Below are 25,966 nucleotides of genomic sequence, written 5' to 3' on the forward strand. Positions count from 1 at the left end.
TACTTGTATGAGCTGAATTGAAAAAGACTACATCTTTTGTTTTTTACAGTGTAAATATTTGTAATAAAAATAAATATAAAGTGAGCACTATATACTTTGTATTCTGTATTGCAATTGAAATCAATATATTTGAAAATGTGGAAAATATCCAAAATATTTAAATAAATGGTATTCCATTATTGTTTAACAATGTGATTAATCGTGATTCATTTTTTGAATTGCATGATTAATCACAATTAATTTTTTTTAATTGCTTGACAGTCCTAATATATATATATTAGGCCTTTCATAAAGTGAAAAATGGTTATTAGTCAAGTATAATTTATAATTTATAATATATATATATTGTGAGAGGGCAAGGCCGGATGGCTAAGGAAAAGTAGTGGGAGATAGAAATATTAGCCCCAGGTTAAACAAATCCCTGGTACCAGGATAAGTAAATGGCAGCTGCTCCAGGTCAATTAAGACACCTGGGGCCAATTAAGATCTTTCCAGAAGGCAGTAGAGATTGCTAGGTTGATTGGGACACCTGAAGCCAATCAGGGCTGGCTGAAACTAGTTAAAAGCCTCCCAGTTAGTCAGGTGGGTGTGCACACTAGGAGCTGTGAGAAGTTGTGCTGTTGGAGAGACTGAGCTGTACACACCATATCAGGCACAAGGAGGGAAGCCCGGAGGTAAGAGTGAAGTGGAGCTTGAGGAAGTGGGGGCTGCTGTGGGGAAGTAGCCCAAGGAATTGTACATGTTCTGTTCCTAAAATGTCAGCTACCATAGCTGATACTATTAGGGTTCCTGGGCTGGAGCCTGGAGTAGAGGGCAGGCCTGGGCTTCCCCCGTTTCCTCCCCTGATTAATCACTGAGACTGGGAGACAACAGAGACTGTGCAAGGGAGGACAGCTTCGCCTCACCTCTCTTGCTGGCTTATGATGAGAATGGCTCAGTAGACTGTGACCCTTGTTTCTAGAGGAAAAAGGTTAAGTGGAGGGTCACAGTGAGCCTCTGAGACTAGTGAAATCCATGAGGAAATGCACGACCCATGGAGACAAGGACAGAGCTTTGTCACAATATACATATATAATTTATACTTGTCTCATAACCATTCTCCCCTTTATTAAAGGCCTAATCTAATGGGGCTACTTACATGAGTAAATTTACTTGTGCTTAAATCTTTGTGGGATCAGGCACTTAAATATTCGTGCAAAATTGTAAGCCCTTGTAAAAGAGAGAATGATTTTCTTCTGCTTGAATGAACAACATTAAAGCTTTTATCACATTTGAACCTAAAGTGTCGTGTTTACATTTTAGCATGAAAGAGAGAGAGATAGTTACAAAGGAAGTAATGACCAGAAAAAATGTATTGGGATGAACTGTCCTAATTTTCATTTTCTTTTTCTTTTATCTCACCCAAATATGTACAAAAAAAGTTATACAAAGTCTGTTCTAATAAAGACAAAAGTCCATAGTTTTAATGATAGAACCTAATGCACTGAGCCATATTTCAGAGGCATGAATGACATCATCTTTTAGGTTTCTATTTAAAGCTAGAATCTGCACCCCTTATTTATGTTAAAGTAGTATTTATAGTAACCCCACTGTATCAATCGACAGGCTGACTGCTACTCAGCAGAAGCATAAGTAAAGGTTGCAGACTAATAATTGTTTTTTGTCAGAACAAAATTATTAAATATTTTCTGAGAGTTAGATCTTGGATATTATTCCCCCTAGTTATTCAGATTAAATTGTATTCTGTTTTACACCCCCTCTTTTTATGCCTTACTCAATAAATAATGTATAGCAGAATACCACTTAAACACCACAATAAATGACTGAGAAATAACCAGTTACTTGTTGCACTAAATCTTTTTGTCAAAGACTCAGTTGTTATTTTTAAATTAAAAATAATGTCCTTAGGTTTGGTAGATTTAAAGTTTTGGTAGTATAATTTGAAGGGTTCTCATCCATTGGTTACTAAATTTCCAATCCTAATTCAAAGGCCTGAAGTATTTTAATAACTCTTTCCAAAAGCTAATATGATACGTTCTGATTTAATTTAATTTAATTTACGAGGTCTATAAGCTACATATCACTGCAATTAGGAATTTTAATCAATGTACAATTAATGATTGCATAGGTCACCAGAAGAAATTATATTTACTTAACAGTAGCGACTCTAACTTTCTAATGTAGTCCCCTTGTCAATTTCATCTGTTATATATGAAATTGGTGAGGAGCTGTTTTAGAGAGTTGGCTCTATAATAGAAAAATAAGGAAGGCCATAGTCTGATGTTTTGTGTTTACTGTCCACATCCATTGATCCTCCTCAGATCTGAATTGTGACTCAGACACTGTGTGGTGCTTTTATGCAGAAATGCATGGGCATGCATCGGCATATAGATAGTTTCGCTTTTGCCATCTATTTCATGATCTCCAAGGGAACACAGTCAATGTTTCTTTTTTTGGTGAAAGTGCTAATCCAGATGCATAATCTACACTGGTTATTCTGTATACATGGGGTAAATGAGATGGAAAAGTGAATGCCTACTCATGGTGCTAACTCAGAAAGCAAAGGGTCCTGCTAAATTTGTTTCCAAAACTGAAGATGTTGCTGCTGAGAATACTCATTGGAATCCTCTCTCTTAACCCACCATGCTGTATCATTTGATTATGTATTTTGCTTTTAAGAACAAATGTGAGGATACCTTACATGATTATAGATTATTAAAATGTGTATGATTTAGTCTATGATTATTCTTATGTACAGCCATTATGCACTTGACTCTCTCCACCACATGTGGGTGGAGGGGATCAAATGCAGTTGGCGGCAGGTGGGGACAGTACTTTTCCTATTCTTGGGGGATTGCGAAAGCTCCTCTGGCCTCACTCAGGGCAGACACTGTTCCATTGCCCTGAATTGTGTACCAGTCATGAGGAGGGATGCAAAGCGAGGGAAAGGCCAGTTTTCATGGCACACTCCCCTCTTGGATAGACAGATACCCTGGGGAATACTGACCGAGGTTGTTAATGGTCTAATCAGCATTAACAATCAGTCTATGCCTCCATCCTCATCTCAGTATGCCCAGTTAAAGCAGCCCATTGCCACATGGTTTCTGAGAGAGTCATGCTGTTAGATGTAAGGGAGTTCAGGTAATATTGTGGGTAGCAGCTTCTCTGCTTAGAGCCAGACTTGCTATAGGGATAGGCTACAGGCCCATGCCTAGGACCTCAGCTCTGAGTCATGATGACACATCAGAATTTCAGATTTTGTTTAAAAACAGTATGTTTTTAGCCTTCGTGATTGTGAAGAAAACCTTGAAAATGTATCCTGAATATAACCAATGCAGTGATGCCTGCCTGTGTCTGCAGAGAGAGAGACTGGGACAATATCTCTGAGAGGGGGAACTGCTCCATGCATCTCACTGGATTAATAAATCCTACCCCACGGCCGGTGGGCCCTGCCCACACTACTCTAGTAAAGGACTTTGTGTGTGGCAGGAGGAAAGAAATGCAAGAGGCACAGCCCACTCGCTCAAGTAGATGCCCCCCAGCTTTTGGGGAAAGGTGTCACCTCCGCTGCTGCATCATGGCAGAGGGGTCCCTGCAGTCACTTTGGGGCAGAAGGGAGTGCCATGCTGCTGACCCTTCCTCTCTGGGAGGTGAATGGGGATTCTGCTACAGCCATTCTAAGAGGGGGTGGGGTCCTAGGGAGGTGTGGAGAGAGGTTATGGGAGTGGAACGCCAGGCAGCCCCTTGTTGTGGTGTGCCTAGAGACCTAGATTGCTTTGATCCAGCCCTGACTCTGCTGGGTTATTGCTTTGTTTCTCTAGGTCTGTTGGTTCAGTGCCTGAGATGCCTGCATCCTCCTTTCTGATGGGAGCATCAGGTGGAAACTCAGAATGGCAAAACTTGCAAAAACTCCTGGGCACTCTGTCCTCCACCAACATGTGTTACCATGATTGTTTACAGTGTTCTGGAGTACAGCACTGTTAACACTGGCTTTATAATTAAGGACTGTATTGTACTCTGGCCTAGGAAAGTCCATGAAGTTCAGCTTGTGGAGTTTCTGAATGATGCTTTCTTCAGGTGGAATTGCAGAGGAAGTGTGGTACATTGTCCTGGTTATTCCCGAGACTTATGAGGAAAAGGAAACATTGCCTCTGCAGGACAGCTGCCTTTTTGTGGTGCTACATAAAAGTACCCTTCTACTTTGTAGATTGACAGGGAGCTGTGTTGCCCTGGGGTTTTATTTATTTCCGGGCAATATATTCCTCTTTGTGGTGATGCACTGTGGTGGAACAGGAGAAATGTGAACATTATATATCCTCTGCAACGTTAATTTTCCTGTGAGATTGCTGGAGATCAAGCTGTGGAGGGCTCTACCTATCCTCCCCTCGTTAGCCCCTAGCACTCCCATTCTATCCCAGACCTATGAAGACTGAACTACATGCAGTGGGGACAATCTCCTGGGAAAGGGAGGGGACAGCAGAGGCACCGCTCGGTCGCTGCCCTGTTTATAACAGCTGTTTCCCACTCATGTAGGAGGAGTGGGGGGAGCATGAGAACCTAAATTTTGCAAAGGTTGTGAGATTTATCTTCAGTGGAGAATACTGTGAATCAACATGCAAAGGGAGAGGAGAGACATTATAAAATAATCAAGTGGAGATATAAAGCTAGTGTTAAAATGGAGATACTCCCGCTGTGCAGGCAAGTACATTGACAATAAGCCACAGATGTATAGCACATGAGTGTATAAAGCTGTGACTATCAGAAGTGTGAAGAGAGTCCTTAGTATGTTCACTGCATAGCGAACATACCCATCTGTTCTACTGAAAGAAATAAACATCTACAACTAAAATCCTGTACATTTAAGAAGTTAACATTTCTGTAACACAGCAGAGGTAACAAGGTGTGCTTGCTAGGGCTTAAATGAATAAAGTTTCTAGAGATGTGGAAACAAATCATGGGGGCTTTGAGTGTGTGAGTCATTCTTTATCATCTTGGGAGCAGATAGAGATGATGGCAGAATGCACAGTTTGCACTTCGGTTGTCTACTGTACATTCATTTTCTTAACACAGAAATTGTCTGATCAGATCAGACCAGTAGTCCACATCTCTGAGAGTGATAGCCTGTCTCTGATAGTAATCAAATATATGGCTCTGATTTGTCAGTACCAGATGATTCAAAGAAAGCTGCAAAACACCATGCAGTGGAAATCATGGAATAGTATGTCCTTGGAGAAAGCTTCTTTCTAACTCCCATAAGGTTGGCTTATGGCTTGAAGGTGTGACATTTTCAAAAGCACCTAAATGACTTTGGCTCCCAACTTCCTAAGACAATGGGACTTAGACTCCTAAATCACTCAAGCACTTTCAAAAATTGTACCTTATGTCTCTTACACACTTGTATGCTTAGAACCTAACTATAGGTGTTCTCAGCCATATAAATGGCAGCCATATAAATTGTAGGATTCTTTTCAATTAATTTTCTGTTGCCAATCTATGGAATGGGCATACTGACAACCATGCTCCATTTGGTGTGTTTGGTTTGGTTTGGGGTTTTTTTTGGTGCTGCTGTAATTTGTGTGCCATTATAGGCCCTGTAGGTAAACCTGTATCAGCTGCCAATGAATTATTTGACCAATAATTTGTAGGATATTAAGTCATCTTTGATGCATATGCCCCAAATTGTGGCAGTGCTCTTTTCTCATATGTCTTTTTTTTGTGATAAAACCCAAAAACACAGAATAAAATCAGAGAGGCCAGAGGTCTGGTGACAATGTCAGAAGCCCTGGAAGTGGCTAAATAAGAAAAGTTTATCTATCTTTCCTATCTACTCTAACTGTCTGCTGCAATCACCATAGAGCTGGAGTGCCTTCCACGTAAAATCAAAAACAAAAGCCAAATTCCGAGTGGGTTTCATGTAATTTTTGTCATGTCTCCATTGTCAGGGTGCAAAATCTGTTTGAGGTTTGTTTTTGGGTTCTTTTTCGATTTTTAGAATCATTTTGTTGTGTGGTTGATTTGTGTTGGGGTATTTATATTGTTCTGATTGGTTGGTTATGGATTTTTTTTTTGGTGGGGAAGGGGTATGAGTGTAATTCTTATGGTGGAAAATAATGGAGTTGAAGTCATGGGAGTCACACTATTGTGAGGTTGCGTAATAATGTGAGTCATGAACACTGTCCACTGGTGATGCTTTCAGGAGCATCCATGGAGCCATCCCCCATTCACTGCTGATGACCAGTCAAATGACTGAAAATGTATGTTTGGATGAAGATAATTCTAATCCCGCCTGCCCACAGAATCCGCAATCCCTCTCTCCAACAGTCCTATTTCTTGTTAAAATTGAATTACCGCTAAAATGAATTTGACTTTTTTTCCATTTAAAATCAGATAAACACTTAAAAATCAAATTCCATCAAAACAGAAATAGATTACCAGTTTGTTTTGGGAAAAATGTGTTAACCTATAAAATCACCAATAGTGCTGTTGGTGTGAAAGCAACAGCAAAGATGCCAGTATTGGAATGATATATAATCTCACTACCCAGTGGCCAGCGTCACAGTGCAATACTTTACAAAATGGAAGTACAGTTACTGCCGGGAGCTCTGTAGGCTCAATGAGTTCATCCCACACGATGCACTGAAAATCACCCCACTACATGTAACTCTTTCCTAGAGCACAGCCATAAAATGAGGCAACCCAAATCAAAAGGCAATAATTTATTTACACTTAATGATATTCATATTTCACATAATTTGTTTGATAATATTCAGGCCATCAATAGAAAACACTGACAAGAGACATTGCTTTCTGAAATATCTCGTCATTAAATCATAGTGGGTCCTTACAATCATTGCAACTGTTTTTTTCTTCATTATTCAATAGCACTTTCAATCCCCCTGTGTGTGACTTCCATTATTACAGATCATTTTTCCTTAGGATGTGTGATTTAATTTTAATGCTGGAATCTAAATCAAAATCCTTTCCTACTTAGTGGCTCTCTGGTGTAATAAAAGAGAGTGAGGCTGAGCCCTCTGCTTTTGTGCTCAGGCGCATTTTGCCATGTATTTGAATTATGATAAAATCAATAGGAGCATGAGGACAGTGAAAAGTAGGGAGAAAGTTTCCCCATGTGCAGCCAGCAGAATAATTAAAGTTTTCTCCTGCTATGAAACTGTTGGAAGCAAATAACTCATTAATTCAGTTTCTATCATTATTTAGCCCCGTTTGTTCTCTTATTGATACAATTACACCATTAAAAGGCTTTTGCTTTGCATTATCTACATCTAAAGTCAAAATAGTCTAGGTTTTGTATAACCTTTGTTCTTTAGTAATTCCACAAAGATGTCTCTGAATTGTTCTCATTTTGGCTCCCTCCTTACTAGTATCTATGGGATTGCAGCACCAATGAAAGCTAGCCAAGGCAAGCCATGATCTAACACTGCAAATTATTTTCTCTTTTCCACTGGGGAGCCTGTGCGTTAAAACCAGCTTCCTTGCCTACCTCTAGGAGATGTAGGCACAGACAGGTGTAGCCACTTTGATTGCACTGCAGCCAGTCTCTCAAGCCTGCACAGTCAATGCATCAGTGTGCAAGCATGAAAGAGGCAGCATAATTCTTTCTCACTCCGTTTTTAAATCAGTGCTTAATCAACCGCTTACCAAAAATGTTTCTGCCTGTGCAGAATTTTTATGTTCAAATACAAAGGTGAAGATATGGAAAATTGTGTCAGTACAAGACACATGTATATCTGAGGACTATCTGGAAGTTCTGAAAAGACTGTGTCAGTATTTGACACAGAACAGTCAGCAGACATATGCATTTTAATGCCTAATGAAAATATTAGTGTTTGATCACCCACACCTGCTTCTGACATGCAACAATGTGAATTGATTGGTTCAACGAGACAGATAGATATATGAAGGGAGTATGTTCTGTTCCTTTGAAGAGTTTGGTAGCAAAAATATCACTTTAATAGACGCTGAGAACACTGAACTTCTAGAAATGGAAGTGATGCTAAAATGTCTGAAACAGGGACTTTGTGCCCACAAAATTGTTACTCTGTGTTATTCGGTAGGCCAAATAAAGAAAATTTGTTACTATACCTGGCCCTTTAAGAGGACAGAAACAATATGTACTGGAAACACAAGGCTGACTACAGCCTGGCGAAGGACTATTTGTCTATTTTAATATTTTTACCCAGGGTTTTCACAATTTCTTTCCACCAATTCGAGTGAGTAATTAATGTTGGACTGCTTATGGTCACCCATGTCTAAAAGCAGTCATGTTACTGGTCTTGTTCTTAAATTATGGTCAGCATTTTCATGCTGAAGATATTTTTTTCAGGACTTTATATGATACACAATATTTTTTTTCTTTAAGTTTAAAGTGAGACTCTGAGGCTGCTACAGCTATGCACTGCTTTGTTCTGTGAATGTCCGCTCTCAAAAGATAAGCAGGATTGGCTAGAAGCAGTACATGGATAGACTGGGTCATTCTTTTAGTTCTGCAGAAAGTGAGGTTGGTGATATAGTAGTGGAGCTCTTCCCTTTGACTTAGGGTATGTATACACTGTCCAGCGGTTCAAATGATGGGTTATGAATAGCCCGGCACACCGAAGTGCTGCACTGTAACTCCTGTATGCACACTGCAGGTGTGAACTAAAAGATTACTGGGACTACATTAAAGCAACCTTGGAACCTTTTAGAACCTTGGAACATCCATACCGGAGTTACAGTCCAGCACTTTGGGGCTATTCACTATTCACATCCCTGTAGTCCAAACTCCAGGGCAGTGTAGATAAGCCCTTAGTTTCTGACCTAATGTCCCAGGCTGATGTTAGGGGATACTGTGTTGCTGGAAGTTCTAGGCTTCTTGTGTAGTGGAATGAACTACCAAATCAGATTATTAGTATTTTACCCTCACTTATTAATTTATGCCTGTGCTATAAAAGACTTAATGCAGTGGAGAATCATGAGGTATCAAACTGAGCTCTTTACCAATTGTAGTAATTTAAGATCTCATGGTACTTTTTCTAGGTGGGTCTAACCCAGATGTTAAATTCCAATATAGGGAACTGTGTTTTGATCACTAACATCCCTGTTGAGGATAAGCTTCATATGATACACTTCTCTTCCTGCTTTACCCTGATGCTGCCTGCACTGCTCTGCATTGTTAAACAACTGCTTCCATTCTCTTCAGAGGGCTGCTTTAAAGGGGTTTGCAGAAGTGATCCCAATAAGTATTTTATCTGCAGTACTTGGTAAAAGTTTTGTGAGTAGAACCATATGAAAAAGGGTTGGGTGGGAATAGGGGGCGGAAATCATTTCAGGTCAACCCCAAACAATTTTATTTAAATTTTTCTCAAAAAGTTGAAAATATTTGGTTTAGAATTGAACTAAAAGTTTTGTTTGACCCTAAATAAAATGTTTTGGTTTTTGAGTTCAACCCTTTTAAAAATTAAATTGAAGTAAAATGCAAAACAAGAAGTCATTTTCAGTAGGAAAAATCAGAATATTTTTTAGAATGTCAAAATAAACCAATTTGATGGATTTTTTTTTTTACTGAAAGAATTTGGTGAATTTGACACAAATTTGCAACTTGTTTTGGTCAGCCTGAATCTGTATTTTAGGTGAAATAAATACAGCTGCAGATGGACCCAGTCTGCATTGCTTCTCCACTCCTCATTCCTGGCTCAGCTCCTAGCAGGCTGGTATTTTGCCCTGTCTGTTTACATGTAAATACTATTTCCCCAAAATATTTCAGATGTAAAATGGAAAGATTTTTAGGACATATCCCCAATAAGTAATTGTGTAATTACTGGCAACATAACACAAGCTGTCAAAAAAGACCCAAATATTTTCCCAGGGGTTTTCTGCTCTGTTAAGTACATAATCTGCATTTTAAATACTGCCCAGTTGCATATCTACCTGAGAGACAGGAGTTGTTCTGAAGGAGGCTTTCCAGTTACAAAAGCAGAGAAAACACTGAGCTCTGTGTATCTTTCTAGCTCAGGTTTTTTTAAAATGCTATCCTTGTACCTCTTAAAAAATGTGTGAGAGAGACAGAGAACAAGGAAAATAAACATTCTGCATACAAATAATATCACACACATCTACTACCCAAGAGTCTTACAGCACCTCACAAGTGTTAACTGATTATGATTTGCAACACCCCAGTGAGGTCTCTATTTTGTAGATGTAGGGGAAACTGAAGCACAAAAGGACTTCCTGAGGTCACGGAGCAGTTAATGTCTGGCTAAGAACTCAGCTTCCCTGACTCCCTGTCCTTCAGTCTAACTACTAGACTATTCTGCCATCCCTAGAATGGATTTAAATTTGACATTGAAATGTTAACATCTTGAGACTGAGGCATAAAGTAATTTCTTTGATCTTTAATAGTTATGTAAAGTAAGTTACCAGTAAACGTGGGTCTGAGTGGCAGACTCTGACCTGTGCAACTGAAGTGCTGGCTGTCAGCTATGCTACATTTCCCAGCATCAACATATACATTGTTTAAAAGTAATTTTTATGGCTAACATTTTTAACATGTCAGGGTTGTACCAAAAAAAGGCAACTTTCCTAATTGCAATGTTGTAGCCGTATTGGTCCCCCCAGGATATTAAAGAGACAAGGTGGGTGAGGTTATTGTCTTTTATTGGACCAACTTCTGTTGGTGAGAGAGACAAGATTTTGAGCGACACAGAATTCTGGTCTGAAGAAGACCTGAAGAAGAGCTCTGTGTAGAAGTTGGTCCAATAAAATATGTTACATCACCCACCTTGCCTCTCTAGCTTTCCTGATGAAACGATTAAGATTTTTTCAGGAAATGTTCCTGCCTATGTTCCTGTTAGGATCCATCTATTTCCCAGTTTCTCCCTTCTTTGCTTGTTGGCCAAAAATACAATGGTCTGGGCCCCACTCTTGGTGTTCTAGAATGTGGTGGGGGTTGTTTGGAAACACCTTCTCCAGACTGACAAAAGTTCGGTCAGTCAGTCATGACTTATTACTCTACCGCACAAGTTACATGGGCTCATTCATCTCTGTGTTAGAAAAGGCGTGTGTGTGTGTGTGTGTGGATATCTTTTAAAAAAAAGCTGGTAAAAATGGGCATTGTTTTCCATGGAAATGTTAAAAAAACATTTTCTTTTGAAATTTCCATGGAAAATTTTGATTTTTTTCAATGGAAGTTCAAAAGCTGAAAACTGTTGACCAGACTCCAAAACACTTTGATTGTGGAAAGAATGGTGCCTCATTGGAGTTATGGTTCAGGTGCCTCAAACTTCCTTTCTCCTCTATAGGCTGGATTTCATCCCCATTAGGGACCCCAGTCTTCCCTTTTGGAAAGTGGAAGTTCACCATGGGACTCCCAGGTCATAGAGCTTCACGGTAGATGTAGTCTGGCTGGGGAGCTCATAGAGAAGAACGAGATTATGAGACAATGAAATTATGAGACCATATTTCAGGGTTTTTTATGAAAAATTAAAATGTTCTGTGGAAAGGAGACACTTTGCATAAAAAAATCATATTGTCAAAAAACAATTTTCTGTCCAGTAATAGTTTTGATGGGAAATTTCAATAAACCATAGTTTGTACCCTTCCTCTTTAATGTGACTTAAACACATGCTTAAATTCTGTTCCTAATAGGGATGCTTTCCTGAATTAGAGCCTCAGTTTAGAATAACTGCAACCACCATTTTAGAAATTGATCCGCATGGATCAAATTCAACACTGAAGTGCACAAGCTGAGTGAGCCTGGGTTGCCACGCTTATTCAGAGATCATTCTAAAGCGCTGAGAATGCTGCTTTCAGGGATGGGCATGCAGTTTGGGAAAGGCTAATTTGCTGATGTTGTCATGTCATTTCCCCAAATTGCTACTTTTAGGGAATGGAATCACATGATGGGGTGTTTGTGGGCATCATAAAGGTATCCATGAGTGCAAGAGAGGTCAGGGCACTACAATATCACTTCCTGCCTAGTTCCAGTGCAGCATAGTGCACAGTGCCATGAACTGATACAACACACTGTGACATGTGCAGGGAACAGCCAGAACAATTCTGTTTTACATCCAGTATCTATCAGTTCCAGCAGTGATCGTCTTATCCTGATTTCTCTGAGATACAGTAATTACTATGTTGGGTACCCACTTAGGAAGCTAGTAAACTTCATAATTCATATGGAGTGCAAAATAAGGGCATTTTACAATCCCGTACAAGATCGCTATTCTATTTCTTTAAATTAAAAAAAAAGGGGGGGGGAGGCCTATTTTCTTGTTTTCATTTTCCCAAGCTTTTGTCAGTGCTTTCAGAATAAATCAGCTCTGTAAGACAACACCCTGTCCTCATTTCTACACATTGTTTGTGTACCAGGCTCAGAACTGCCATTTCATATCACAGTACATTGATTTTTAATGTTCTTCTAATTTAGGCTAAAGATGCAGAAATCTTAGTTCAGTTAGGGTGCATGCTGACCCGCATTTGAACTTCTTCTTCCCAGCTGCTCTTAGGACTCTAGCAACAATCCTATTTTTAAAACACAATTAGAAACAAAATATTCCAAACTGACATTATCGGCTGGTTTTAATTGTTCTTTAACATTATTTTTGTGCAGTCAATAACAAATATGTGCTTTGGAGATGGTTGTAAGGGTTATAGGATTTAAACATATGTAATAATCTCACTTACTTCTGTCTCATTCCCTCTTTAGATCTGTTGCTGTTATCTGATTTATTTAGACACAGCAGCTGGTGTGCCCTTTTGGGGCTAGCTTTGCAAGATTAAATTCTGCCACCTTGACCTAGCATAAATACTGAGAAACTGCACAGCCCAGGTTCATCATGGGATCTGGTGCATGAAATTAGTGTCGGAAAGTAGGATAATGCAGTGCCAGTGACATGGGCACGTCAATCTGGATAATTCTGGAATTCTGAAAGAGGGGAAAAGTTCAATAAGACTGCAGTGCCCTATTTAATAGTGCAACGAAAAAATGAGTTTCCATACAAATGATTCTGCATGGGAAGGAGGAGCTACGTGTATTTAACATGATTTAGAAGTGACAAGTGTTTTCTGTTGAAATAATAAACATCATCTTGATAAACTTCATACATTCCTCTTTTCAATACCTCATTCCAGCCTTCAGTTAGTTCAATTAGCAAAAGAGATGATGAATTAAAATGCTCCCTAATAACTTAGAGCAGTGAAGTTGGGACCTGGTCTTGTAATAGTTTCATAGATTCAACCCCTGTGGGCTTCAATGGAAATTTTTCATGAGTAAGGACTACAGGCTAGGGGCCCCCGTCTTTCCAAATGAAAATCTTTGTAATATAAATGTGTGTATTTCTTTTTTTTTAAGATTATATTTGTTTGAACTATTTTGTGGCATGGATGTGATGAATAACTACAAAGGCTGTTTTTGTTGCCAAAGGCATGATGGCACACCACCTTTGTTATTGCTCTATAAATTAAGTAATGATTTCAGGTATAGGAAACATTCTTCCATTAAAGTACTGAATTTCCTCTTCACATGTATAATCACTGCACAGCATCTCTTCATATTCATGAAAAAAGGCTTTCTTTAATGCCAGCACATTAGAGAATGTAAAATGCAGTGTGAGGAAAAATTAAAATATGTTCATTAGAGTATCTGCATGAGTGACATTTTAGTTAATCATAACTACTTTGGTAAATAGAGCTATAAATAAAGAGGGATGATTTTGTATTCTGGTACCATAAATTGGAAGATCCTGATTCTTTACCAAACGGGATTTTTTTTTCTGTTTGACCAAGCTGCCTACCAGACTTTGGGCAGTGCAGAAGTAATAATAATAATTTGATCTATAGTATCTGGCATTCTAAAGTATTGTTCAGTGCATGAAATTCTAAAGGGCAAATTCAACTTAATTTAAAATGAGAAATTCAGAAAAAAATGTTCCTTTAACAGATGCTCTAGCATATGGCTAGGGTTTAAGAAAGTGCATAGTTGAGCATTGAAAATAAATAAGGGGATGACAAGCCCTCCCTCCCTCTTTTGCCCCATAGATACACTAAGCACATGGTCACCAGATGGCATGTACACAACTTTGAATGTAGTACAATATTTATAGCCACAAATTTGCTGCCTTAGAGTAGAAGTCTACGTATTAAAATATTTTTTCTTATATCTTCTCCCAAATGCACTTTCTTCTTCTATTTTTGTTTAAATAGAGAACAAAGGAAAGAATTGTTTTATAAAATGGAAGTAGGCAATTCAGTATTTAGATTGTGTGGAATATTTATTAGCCAATGGTTAAGGGCTGCCAAATAGTTAAGGGCTCAGTTCTAGCCTACTCAAAAACAGTTACAAACTGCTGTGACATTTTCTCATTCTGAATATCTCTGTGGAACAAGCCACAAAATGTGGATCCTAACTTGCCCAAGGCCACTATAAAAACTGGGGCCAGACCCTTCATTCCTGATCCTGCAATAAAATCCATGTGGACAGATTTCTACATCAATGTGGAGCCCAGTTTGGCAGTGAGGCTGCAAAGGATCTGCCTGCTCAGATCTGTACACAGGATCAGGCCCAAAGTTTGGGTCATAATACAAACTTTCTAACAGTTCTATGATGGGTGGATATTGTTTTGTTTTAAAAATAATTACATGATCAACAGCAACACTTTACATAGGAGATTTGTCACAGCCACTAGAGGGAGCACCAGATAACGTACGTGCTCTAGGACAGTATTCTCAAAATTGTGCAGCTGTTTCGCTGCCTCTCTCTAGATTAAAATAACTAATTAACGAGTCCAAAAAGCTGTGTGCATTCCTGCTGATCATCAGCAATAGTGTTTGTGCTCAACAGGGATCTAAACAACATGAATATATGTTGGCTTCCATTCCATTTGAAACAGCTGTGGGCATGGAATTCCTGAGTAGCACTGTGTGGGCTTGTCTTCACTACTGGGGAGATCGATGCAGCAGATGTTGATTTAGCAGGTCTATTGAAGACCCGCTAAATCAACAGTAGAGTGGTCTCTGGTTGAGGCTAGTACTCCAGCTACCGGAGAAGAGTAGGTAAGTCGACTGGAGAACATCTCCCATCGATGCAGCACAGCGAAGACACCACAGCTGGCCCTCAATGTGAAGGAATTAATGCTTAATGCCAAAAGAAAAAGCAAAGACTATGCAGTGAAATAAATATTTTTTTTCAGGACATTAACAGAGCATTACAAATAATGAAGGTAATGAATACAATTCAGGTGAGTATCTAGACACATTTTAGCCCCAAATTGGGTTTATAGTTTAAAGGTTTGTGGAGCACAATTGTGATATGAGAGAATGCACATATAGACCTTGTCTCGCCTCTTGGCCTTTTCTATAAACATAGAGGGAGTCTGTTGAACAAGATTTCACTTTTTTGTGGAAGGTTGTCCACAAAAAAGTGAACTGATGTGAAAATTAAAACTCTGCACATTTAAACAGAACTTAATTTACCATGCAACACAAAAGCTTCCAATGCACCCACGTTGGAGAGCAACAGCTTTGGAAAATCAGTACAAATAGATGAAAAAAATATAACATTTGTATTAAATATCTAACTGGGTCTTGTGTGGTCTCAAAAATGCATGGAAGTTATGAGGATATATTTTTGTCTTTGAGGTTTTTTGTGTTTTATACAAACCACTCCAGATTTGTGATTTATGTTGTCACCAGAAACCCTCAGCGAACATATAGTTTTATATCAGTGACAGAGAGTGAATGTCTGGAGACCACCAATCGGATTGTGGCACTTCATAATTTGCTATCCTGAAAATAATCATTTTGATTTATTTATAATACAGATATAGTAGTGGTTATCCGAAGCCATAGGGAACAAGGTTACATGAAACACATTAGCAGCCTTCATTTATGTAATATGTAATGTAATTGGATCATACACAGAGACCTCATTTAAAACTATACTCATTTATGCATAATAAGGTGATGTTGAAATTTTCTCCTGATACCAGAAAAGAATATTAGCATTTGCAGGAACATTAAATTAAGAGTGTAGATCTACTAATCCACAAACAAAAGATTATAAAGGTCAGGGGAGAACTGGCTAGATGAAAATACAGCAGTATTGTTTCCTTTATGCCACGTTATTGTGTTTATTTTTTCATTGTAAATTTCATTTTGTTTCAAAATTAAAACTTATTTTGTTCAATTAAATATCCCTCCCACCTGCATGCTTCTTTTTAATACCTCAGTAATATTATATGATTTAAACACAGTTAATTTAAAAATAGTTTTAATGTCTGTAGTCAAAGACAGTAGAATGATTTCAAATATCGAGTCTTATAATGTAACAGTGTATGAGTAGTTTTATTGGGTATAAAGGAGAGCACATGCATGAGTGTTTGCAGGATGAGGGTCTAATTAATGTTATTGTTTTGTTAGGCAATGATAAACATACTCTCATATTGGCTTTTTTCCCCTCCCTTTTGGAATATTTGTACAGCAATCCAAGCTTCCTACCTCCTCTTTTTAGCTGTCTGAAAGACAAATTATATTGCTTTATGTCCTAAAACTGTAGTTTTCCAAGTTTTTCATCTTGTTGACTTCCTGTTTACAGCAGAATGCTATTCTGCATACCTCCTCTTCCCTTACTAATTTCATACTTTTCCAGCAGTGATGGTAGTGCTGGTTACCCAAAAAAGTAATATGGGTAGTTTTAAGAAAGAAAGATGAAAATACAATGGGTACAACAACTTAGTTATAAACCCTGTTTTCCATCTGTGCATTTTTAATATTCTCTCTCTAGGTGTAAGAACTATCTTTACTAGCTGTGACAATGGCTTCTGCAATATTCAGATCCAGAATATTGCCCAAAATTTATGGGAATTTGGATTGGGGGGGTTGGTTCTGGCCCTATAAAATTAGTAACAAAAATTCCCTTATTCTTCAGCTGCGACTTTTTCTAGTCTCTCTCAGTCACATTGCAGTTTGGTTTTGTCATCCTGTGGTTTTGCTGTTCTTCTCAGTTTGATATTTTTTTTTACTCATTAACACATTTGATCTTAGTGAAATTTGCCTGACAGAGATATGAAGCAGCTGTACAAGAAGGTGATTTTTTTTTTTGGTTTTACTTTAGCGGATTAGAAAAGCCGCGGGAAGCTTTAAACCAGTCCCACAGTGGGTTACGGTAAGCACTAAGTGTCACTGCTTGCTGAATGACAGCTGCTTCACTGTTGTGACAGAATCAGCTCTGTGGACCTCCTGGAAGTCCATAGTCCACCATTTGCAAACCATTGTCTTAAAATCATCTTTGATTTACCATCTGCATTTGTGGCGTCTCTCAGAAAATAAATCTTTCGATATAGAGTGGACTGGCGTTATTTGCAGTTTAGTTAGACGTGAAACTTTAATCTCTGAGGAGTGTCACACAGAAATAAAACACAGCTACGCCTGTGTGTCAATATCTTTATTATTTTGCAAATCTGTGTTCTACACCTAGAGTGAAATATATCCCATATAGTTACAATATTTTTCAGCTTTTAAAGGCTAGTCCTTCACTGTATTATGATTTTACCGTGTCCTCCAGGTAACAATTAATTGTTTTATACAAATATCATAGATTACTTGCCCTTCAGAAATTTTAAAATATATTGTTAAAAATAAAATCAGTATTGATACAAAATTAATCATAACTATATTTATATCGACTATATAAACTTGCAGATAATGGGGCTGTTCATCTGAGTAAAGTTGTGGATGTGTTTGCTTGCCCAGGTTTTATGTTACTATTGTGGATTTGTTTTTTATGGAATTCATTCTGGTTCTCAGTTTATACTGAGCTATTGTATATGTATGTCAGTATTCTCTTTTTAGAGGATAACTATCAATTTCTTTTGTGGAAAAGGTCTGTGGAAATTAAACAGACCTAGAGAGGCTATTGTAGGAATATAAGCTTCCATTAAGCTACACAGGATGGCTTAAAAATTGTAAAGAAAGGATATTGTTCTCTGATAAATTATATAGGGTTTAGATTCCATAGAATTTCTATAGACCTGTATTTAATTTCAAAAGAACCCCATTTGTTTCACCTTTATCAAATACTATAGAATTTTTATAAGAGCACTGTTAATAAGAAATCCTAATGGAGTAGATGTAGGAGACTAGGGGCTCACAAGGATAGGGAGAGAGATATTGGACAGGACAGTAGAGGGGTATGACAACCTGTATAGGACTGGGTCTTCTGCTCTGTGTTGTCCTCTGAGCTGGATTTGTCTGTCACTTTCATAGTATCTATAACTACACTTGAAAGACTAGATTTTTATTGGTAAATGTCAGTAAACATTGGTTTCACCATACACATACAAACCAAAACAAAAATATTGTCATTGATCTTAATAAAAATTTACAGATAGGCAACATAAGAAAAAATGCTGCTTGAGAGCGTAGAGTCCCACCTTTAATATGGATAAAACATGTTGAAATGCTGGCATTAACTGAGCTGGAGCAGGGGTGCCATTTAGGTAGCTTTACCTATCATCCTTAAATAACTATTGTCTGACTCCCTTCCCCCATAATGTCCCACAGCTGTGAAAATTTAAATCAATAAAACACAATTGCTTAAACCCCCAAATTTTATGCAGCCATGAAAAATTAAATCAATGCAAATAAAAAAGTTGAAAAATAAACTGATATCTGTTAAGATTGGCAGTTTCTAATACAATTCCATCTATCATCTAGCTGCCATTGGGGGATTGTATATTTGGTATCTGTACATAGCAGTCATTATGTCAGTCGTTCTGCCATCTTTTATAATTATAGCTAGTATGTTTTTTACTGTAAGTCAATAGGCAAATAAAGTGTAATATTATTTAGCTGAAAAGGTTAGTCTTTTGTTGTTGTTGTTTCTCCTGACAATTATGCTCTCTGTCTGCGGTGCATGAAGTGAGTTTTGCGGTAATGAACTACTGGTGACCACAGAATCAAAAATGTAAAATATATTTGAGATAAACTGTTCCTGCTTAGATGTATCTGAATTATCAGAAGTTCAGAACACTGGCTAGAGCCTCTACCTCTGGAGCCATGCAGCAGACACATGGCCTAATCAAAGATGCGCACATGTGAGTTGAAAAGTTCAGGATAGGGCCTTAAGCATTTCATCATTTAAAGGGAAAAAAATCTTACTTCATGTACATTAAAGTGGTAGTCACTTTAAAAATTGCAACTGCCCAGAGACTGTATAATGGAGAGATACTGGTTCTTTTTTATTTTTGTCTGGTGCTCAGTTGTACACTATAGCTATGGAAAATTATTCACCTTTAAAAGCCACAGTTGTACTAGGACTATGCAAAACATGAGAAACAGGTTTTGTTTTTGTTTTCTTTTGAGATTATGGCTTAGCTGTGATTTCATAAAATTTCAGAACTGTTAAATGTTCAGAGATGAAATTAGGTATTTATTTTCATAACAGTTTGATTTTAAAAAATTCACTCGTGGGGAAAAACTAAATCAATTTTTGTCCTATTTATTTAAGAGCATATAGCACTTATGCTGCAACTGTGGATCTGACCTTGTGCATTTAATATGAATAGGACTGAACCCTTTTACAGGTATTTTCAAGTGGTAGAGGAAAGTGAAGAAGAATATTGTCTAGTTTTAGGCAGTTATTTCCTCCTTCATTTTCTTTAAAATTAAAATAAAATGTATCTTTAAAAGAACTGATATATATTGTGACCGGGTCTTATATAAAGAGCAATTCTTTTTTTCAGATGGAATGACTTGTTCTGCTATGAATAGAAGTTAATTATACAAGGGTAAGTGCTTCAATACTGGCTCCATATTAATTTCTCTTGAAGTAGATGGGGAGTTTTGTATATATGAGGGTTGAAGAAATTATCCCCAGGTTGGAACTTGCAAATTCACTGTTATTTTAAAATAGCAAGCAGGCACTTTGCAAGTGTCGTGCAAGTAGAGTACCAACTGGAGTTGCAAAAAAACCAAAATCAAAACCAAAGCAAAAATACTCTGTCACCTCCGACAAAACAGGCAGAAAAAAGCACTTTCTTTCATAGTTTATCAAGAAAATATGGAACTATTTATAGGGTCTCCTATGAATGCTTCCCTGATTTCTCTGAAAATGAAAGGGCTTCTGTAGAGCATGAAACACCTGCCATTAGATGTATTTATTTATTTTTAAAAAGCAATAAAAAATCATGATAGTTTTCTATGGAAAATGGGAGCAATCTTCACCCAGGATCAATATGGGAAGTTTCATGGTTTTGCATCTGACGACATTCATCCTTTTCAAAAGTTGCCGAGCATCTGCAGTTCCATTTAAATCAATGAGGGCTGTGGGAGCTCAACAACTTTGCAGTTCTGGGTGCATGTTCACAGCAAACATGTGTGCTTGCTGGTTTTTTTTTTTTTTTGCCATTGATTAAATCTATAAATTCTCATTCGAACTCATATGAATAGCCACAAAGAGTGAAATTCAATCACTTACTTATCCCTCCTTGCCACCAGCCTGAAGGCACACACAAAACTCTCTAAAGAGGCATCCATCACTGCAACCCAAATGTGCTATTCCGGTGTAAAAATTTCCAGATGATATAGTCATACTGGTTATCAACTTGGAAGGAATGAAAAGACTTTTTATGAGCATAAGCACAGACACTGCTGAAGTAGAACTTTGTATCAGTACGCAGAAGGACAAGACCATGGAGAAAGAAGAAAATGCTGTAATACTGGTAGATGTGTGAGAAGAGTATGAAAGAGTGAATGACTGTCTGGGTACGTCTACACTACGGGATTATTCTGAATTTACATAAACCGGTTTAGCAAAACAGATTGTATAAAATCGAGTGAGCGCAGCCACACTAAACACATTAAATCGGTGGTGTGAGTCCACGGTCCGAGGCTAGCGTCGATTTCTGGAGCGTTGCACTGTGGGTAGCTATCCCGTAGCTATCCCATCGTTCCTGCAGCCTCCCCCGCCCCTTGGAATTTCCAGGTTGAGATCCCAGTGCCTGATGGGGCAAAAATCATTGTTGCGGGTGGTTCTGGGTAAATGTCGTCAGTCACTCCTTCCTCTGGGAAAGCAACGGCAGACAAGCATTTCGCGCTTTTTTTCCCTGGATTGCCCTGGCAGATGCCATAGCATGGCAATCATGGAGCCTGTTTTGCCTTTTGTGACTGTCACCGTATGTGTACTAGATGCCGCTGACAGAGGCGATTCAGCAGCGCTACACAGCAGCATGCTTTTGCTTTTGCATGACAGCAGAGATGGTTACCAGCCATACTGTACCATCTACCATACCATAAATTGGTAATAAGATGATCATGGTTACCAGTCTTTTGCACTGCACCATTTGCTGCTGTCATAAGTGTCCCTGGCTGAGATCAGCCAGGGGCGCAAAAGCCAAAATTGGGAATGACTCCCTGAGTCAATCCCTCCTTTTTGTATCTAAAAATAGAATCAGTCCTGCCTAGAATATGGGCAAGTGTACTAGAGAACCACTGTATCATAGAACCAGAGAGCACAGCTGCTCTGTGTCAGATCCTGCAGAAATTATGAGCTGTATGCTGTTCACAGGGGATGCTCCTGCAACAACCCCACCTGTTGATTCCGTTCTTCCCCCAGCCTTCCTGGGCTACCATAGCATTGTCCCCCCACTTGTGTGATGAAGTAATAAAGAATGCAGGAATAAGACACAGTGACTTGTTAGTGAGAAATAAGTGGAAGGCAGCCTCCAGCTGCTATGATAGTCCAGACAGGACATTAAGCAGTGTGGAGGAGAGGAGCCCAGCATCCCACTGGTAGTCCAGGGGCAATTGAATCTTTTCTTTACACATGAAGGGTGGGGGCTGATGGAGCTCAGCCCCCTGTTGCTATGATGAAGACGGTTACCAGCCATACTGCACCATCTACCAGGAAAAATTAGGAGCAGGCGCCCTTGATCGACCTCACTGATGCTAGTCGGCATGGTTATCAGTCCTTTTGCACTGCCCCATGTGCCAATAGGCTGATGATGACGATGGATATCAGTCATATTGTACCATCAGCCACCCATGGCGGGGGGGAGCAAGGATGTTGGTGTTGAGTGCTGCAGCATCCCGTCTATCTGCAGCATTCAGTAAAGATAGGGTGACATGTAAAAGAGTCAAGAGAGGATTGCTTTCCCTTTCACTTCTGGGGGTCGGGGGTGGTGCGTAAATTGCCGAGCTATGCCCTGATCCACCGCGGACACTGTGTTTGACCCTAGAAGCATTTGGAGCTCAGCCAAGAATGCAAATGCTTTTCGGAGACTGCAGGAACTGTGGGATAGCTTGAGTCCTCCAGTCCATGATTATATATATCGATATAAAGGGCCTCTCAGTGTGGACGGGTGTGGCGTTAAATCGGTTTTATGCTCCTAAAACCGGTTTAAATGCTTAGTGTAGACCAGGCCTCTATCTTGCAAACACAATATCTGTTAGTGGCCAGCTGACAAAAGAAGTGAACAACTCAGGGCTAAATAGCCTCTTCAATCCTCCTCCCAGTCCTCCAGGATCTTGGCAGTTGCCCAGGAAAAGATGGAAAGTTAAAACTTGTTTGTATTTTTCTAAGGTAAAGTATGTTTTTTTGAGGGGAAAATCTTGGGGGAAAAAATGGAGAAGAAAATACCCTGTAGCTATCGCAACACATCCTAAAAGGCAGTATGGACTATGTTTGAGCACTGGAGTGGGACTCAAGAGTCCTGGGTTCAATTCCCAGCTCTGCTACTGGGTGACCTTAGACAAGTCCGTTCTTCTCCTTGTGCCTCAGTTTCACCATCTTTGAAAATGATAATTACCTCCTTTGTAAAGCACTTAGTTCTTCTACAGTGCTTTCTCTGAGTAGATCTCAGTGTGATTATTATCATCATTTTAAAGGAATAACAGAGGGAAACATAGGTTTTGCACTTCACCATTAAATATCTAATTAGTAGTTTCACACAGTTTTAAAGGTTTGTCATATTTGAGTGTCATTATACTTGTCTTGTCAGACTTTTGACTTTGAGCACCCAGCAGCGTGTTTTATAGCTAAAAGATTTTCAAGTACTGTAAATATAATGGGAAGGAGAACTAATGATGTTCATAGGAACATTGGAGTGTGTGGAAAAGTAACTATGCCCTGTATAATTCACCATTTGGAAATTTAGAGTATATTAGGGTGTAAATTTGAAAAAATGAAAGACCCTAGATGTAGGTGCTGCTAATAAATTCAGTATTAACCACCTGCGACAATTAAATTGGCCACAGTATTTGTGGTGTTTCTCATTCTAGTGGTAGGAAATACCATTATTTTCAAAAGTGCTCCATAGTACTTTAACTCAGCTCCTACTGAAATCAGTAGTAGATTAACCACTGACTTGTAAGAGTTAGACTAACTCTGAGGTCTTTTGAAAATCTCTTCCTGAGAATAAACCTCTATTTTTAATGGTACCCATTCTAAAGCACCCATTCTATACCATACTTACATTTAAACAGTTAAAGATATTGGGATTGATTCTATTGATACATATATGTATATGTCACTATATAGTTTGTAAAAATCACTCATATTCAGCGTATGTGAAATTGTGCACCAATATCTGCCAGAACCCAGGCTTCAGAGCATGAGGCAAGGCTTTTGCATAGGATTTTACCTGAGTAAGAGTTAGGAGGAGAGTTTAAATGATGGTCCTTTTGAATTGTCCTTGTTTATTGGCTAGCTTTGGAAGCTGTACACTTTTAGGAATTTTTTGTTCATTGTCAAGTGCCAACGATACATTATAAAAAAATATAAATGAATTGCTGAGTGTATAAATTCACTCAGAAGCTTTGGTAAAGACATATCATATAATTCAGAATAACTATTATAAGTAAAACAAATACAATGAAGTGCCAAAACGGAAATATTCAACTATGTCCACATTAGGAGGAAACTTGACCCCCCCACACATTAAACCTACAGTTGTTATTTTTGCACTTTGAAGAAAATTAATATCGAAATTTTGTAGTCAAAGTTCTTAAATTGAGAATGAGTGATAGCACACTGATATATTTTCTCTGTGTGGTGCATCACTTTGCCTCAGCAGAAGCTCTGATTTTCATTCTGCATGGGAAAGGCTCCCACTTTTTGCATGGAGAGTGTGTTTACTTATTTTAATAAGGGAGCACTCTAAACTTGTACAAAGGGGTCAGCATTAGCACTTCAATTTCCTCCCAGTAGTGAACGCAGGCATTATTAATGCTGATGTCCTGCCATTTCTTCTCAATAGGGAGTACTTCAATATCTCTTCTTCTATGTTAATAACCTTAGGCAACTGTTCACTTCCTGTATATTGTTAAATTCTCAGTAACATTCTTAAGAACAGCTAGAAAAGGATTGAAGGAAAAATACAGAAACTGTGAACCATATAAATCATCTACTGTTTAGTCTGCTATCATCCCAAGATGTTGTAATCCTATATAGTAATTATATATAGTTAAAGTTATTTAAAGTCTGTTTACTAATTCCCCATAGATCATTAATAATAATGTCTTTTTTTATAACACCCCACTCTCTGCCTTGTCAGGAAGCACATATGCATTACCAAAGTAATTTCCTTGGTTTACACCCTCTGACTCAATAGCTTCCTTTTTGTTTTTGTTCTTCATATTTTCCAGGAGTGGCAAAGCATAAAAAATAATTCAGAGTAATCAAAGAAACATAACATGTACCCCTATGGATTAAAAGAATGTTCAAGACTCTCACAGCTTCCATCCTGCACTTACTATGTAAAGCCTCTTGTTTAGTTCGTATATAAAGGCTGGATGATCTTTTATTTCTGAATTAGTCTTAAATCAGGAGCTTTTTTGTTTTTGAAGATAATAGTGAAATCTAGCAATCTATTCTTTCTCTCACAGTTTTTGAAGTATATAGTATAGTTTGTTTTCCAAGGTTTGACTTTAGTCTTGCTCTGGTAAATATTGATTTAATTTGACATTCTTGATTGAATTAAAGGGTTTTAAAAGGTTAATTGGCTTTTGTAATGCTATTTCTGGAGCTATAAAAAAAAGTAATGACAATTTGTCTTAACTACATCGAGTGGTACTATAATAGAATTATTTATTAAATCTGCAGAAATATATATGTAGTGTGTACGCAAGTCTTTAAAACAGCTATTCGGGTCAAGCTGCAATGCTCACAAGACAGCTTCCCTCCAAATACTGTTCTTCAAAGAAAAACAGAAACCAAAACAAGGATGCCCTGGATTGTTTAACGCACACTTCCTCTGGATTCCTAAATTAGATCTTTTATAGGTCTTAATTTATCCTCTTTAGAAATTCATGTGATTTTGGCAAAATAAACTGGTATCATTTTGGAGATTTGTGTGTGTAGTTATTTTTCTTTATTTATAAAACTAAAATGGAAATAAGAGGGTGATTATCAACAAGCGTGAACTTTCTATAGAACTCTGTAACACTTGCAAATTCTCTGGAACTGGGGCTTCGTCCAAAACCTATTAAAATTAATGGGAAAACGCACATTGACTTCAGGTAGCTTTGGATCATGTTGCCGAGGAGCACACAGATTTGGTGGAGTTTGGAAAGCTTTTAGACTCTCTGTCAGAAGCATGTCTGAGCATGAATACCGCTGGTGTTAGTGGCAGCAGAAGAGTTAAGGAGAGACAAAAAGTTATCCAAGTGCAGGCAGTGTTTAATTTGAATTGGCCTGGGCAGGGGTGGTATATAACATAAAGACACACATTACCTGAGCAAATTTCATTCTTTTAAAGTAAGCTAAGAATACCTCCTTTTAGTCAGGAGTTATGTAACTGGAACAAAAAAATAATGTTGTATTGGTTTGATAATCAGAGGAAAGCAGAGAAGGTTATGAGAAATGCTTTAAAGCCTATTGAAAACAATGAAAAATTTCCCATTGACTACAAGAGACTTTGGATCAAGCTCTCAAGCTTTCTTGTTGTTGTCCACCTGTCCAATCCTTTTGAATTCA

General features: G+C 38.2%; 1 long non-coding RNA gene across 1 annotated transcript; it reads left to right on the plus strand.

Moving 5' to 3' along the window:
* The first annotated feature begins 594 nt into the window (after positions 1-594).
* On the plus strand, positions 595-25,338 carry LOC120391662. The gene is made up of 3 exons (XR_005591431.1): positions 595-674; positions 19,737-19,781; positions 25,094-25,338. It is a non-coding gene; the product is annotated as an uncharacterized LOC120391662 (long non-coding RNA).
* Positions 25,339-25,966: the final 628 nt, after the last annotated feature.

Source organism: Mauremys reevesii, linkage group 1, assembly GCF_016161935.1.
Source record: "Mauremys reevesii isolate NIE-2019 linkage group 1, ASM1616193v1, whole genome shotgun sequence".
In the NCBI taxonomy this organism is placed as follows: Eukaryota; Metazoa; Chordata; order Testudines; family Geoemydidae; genus Mauremys; species Mauremys reevesii.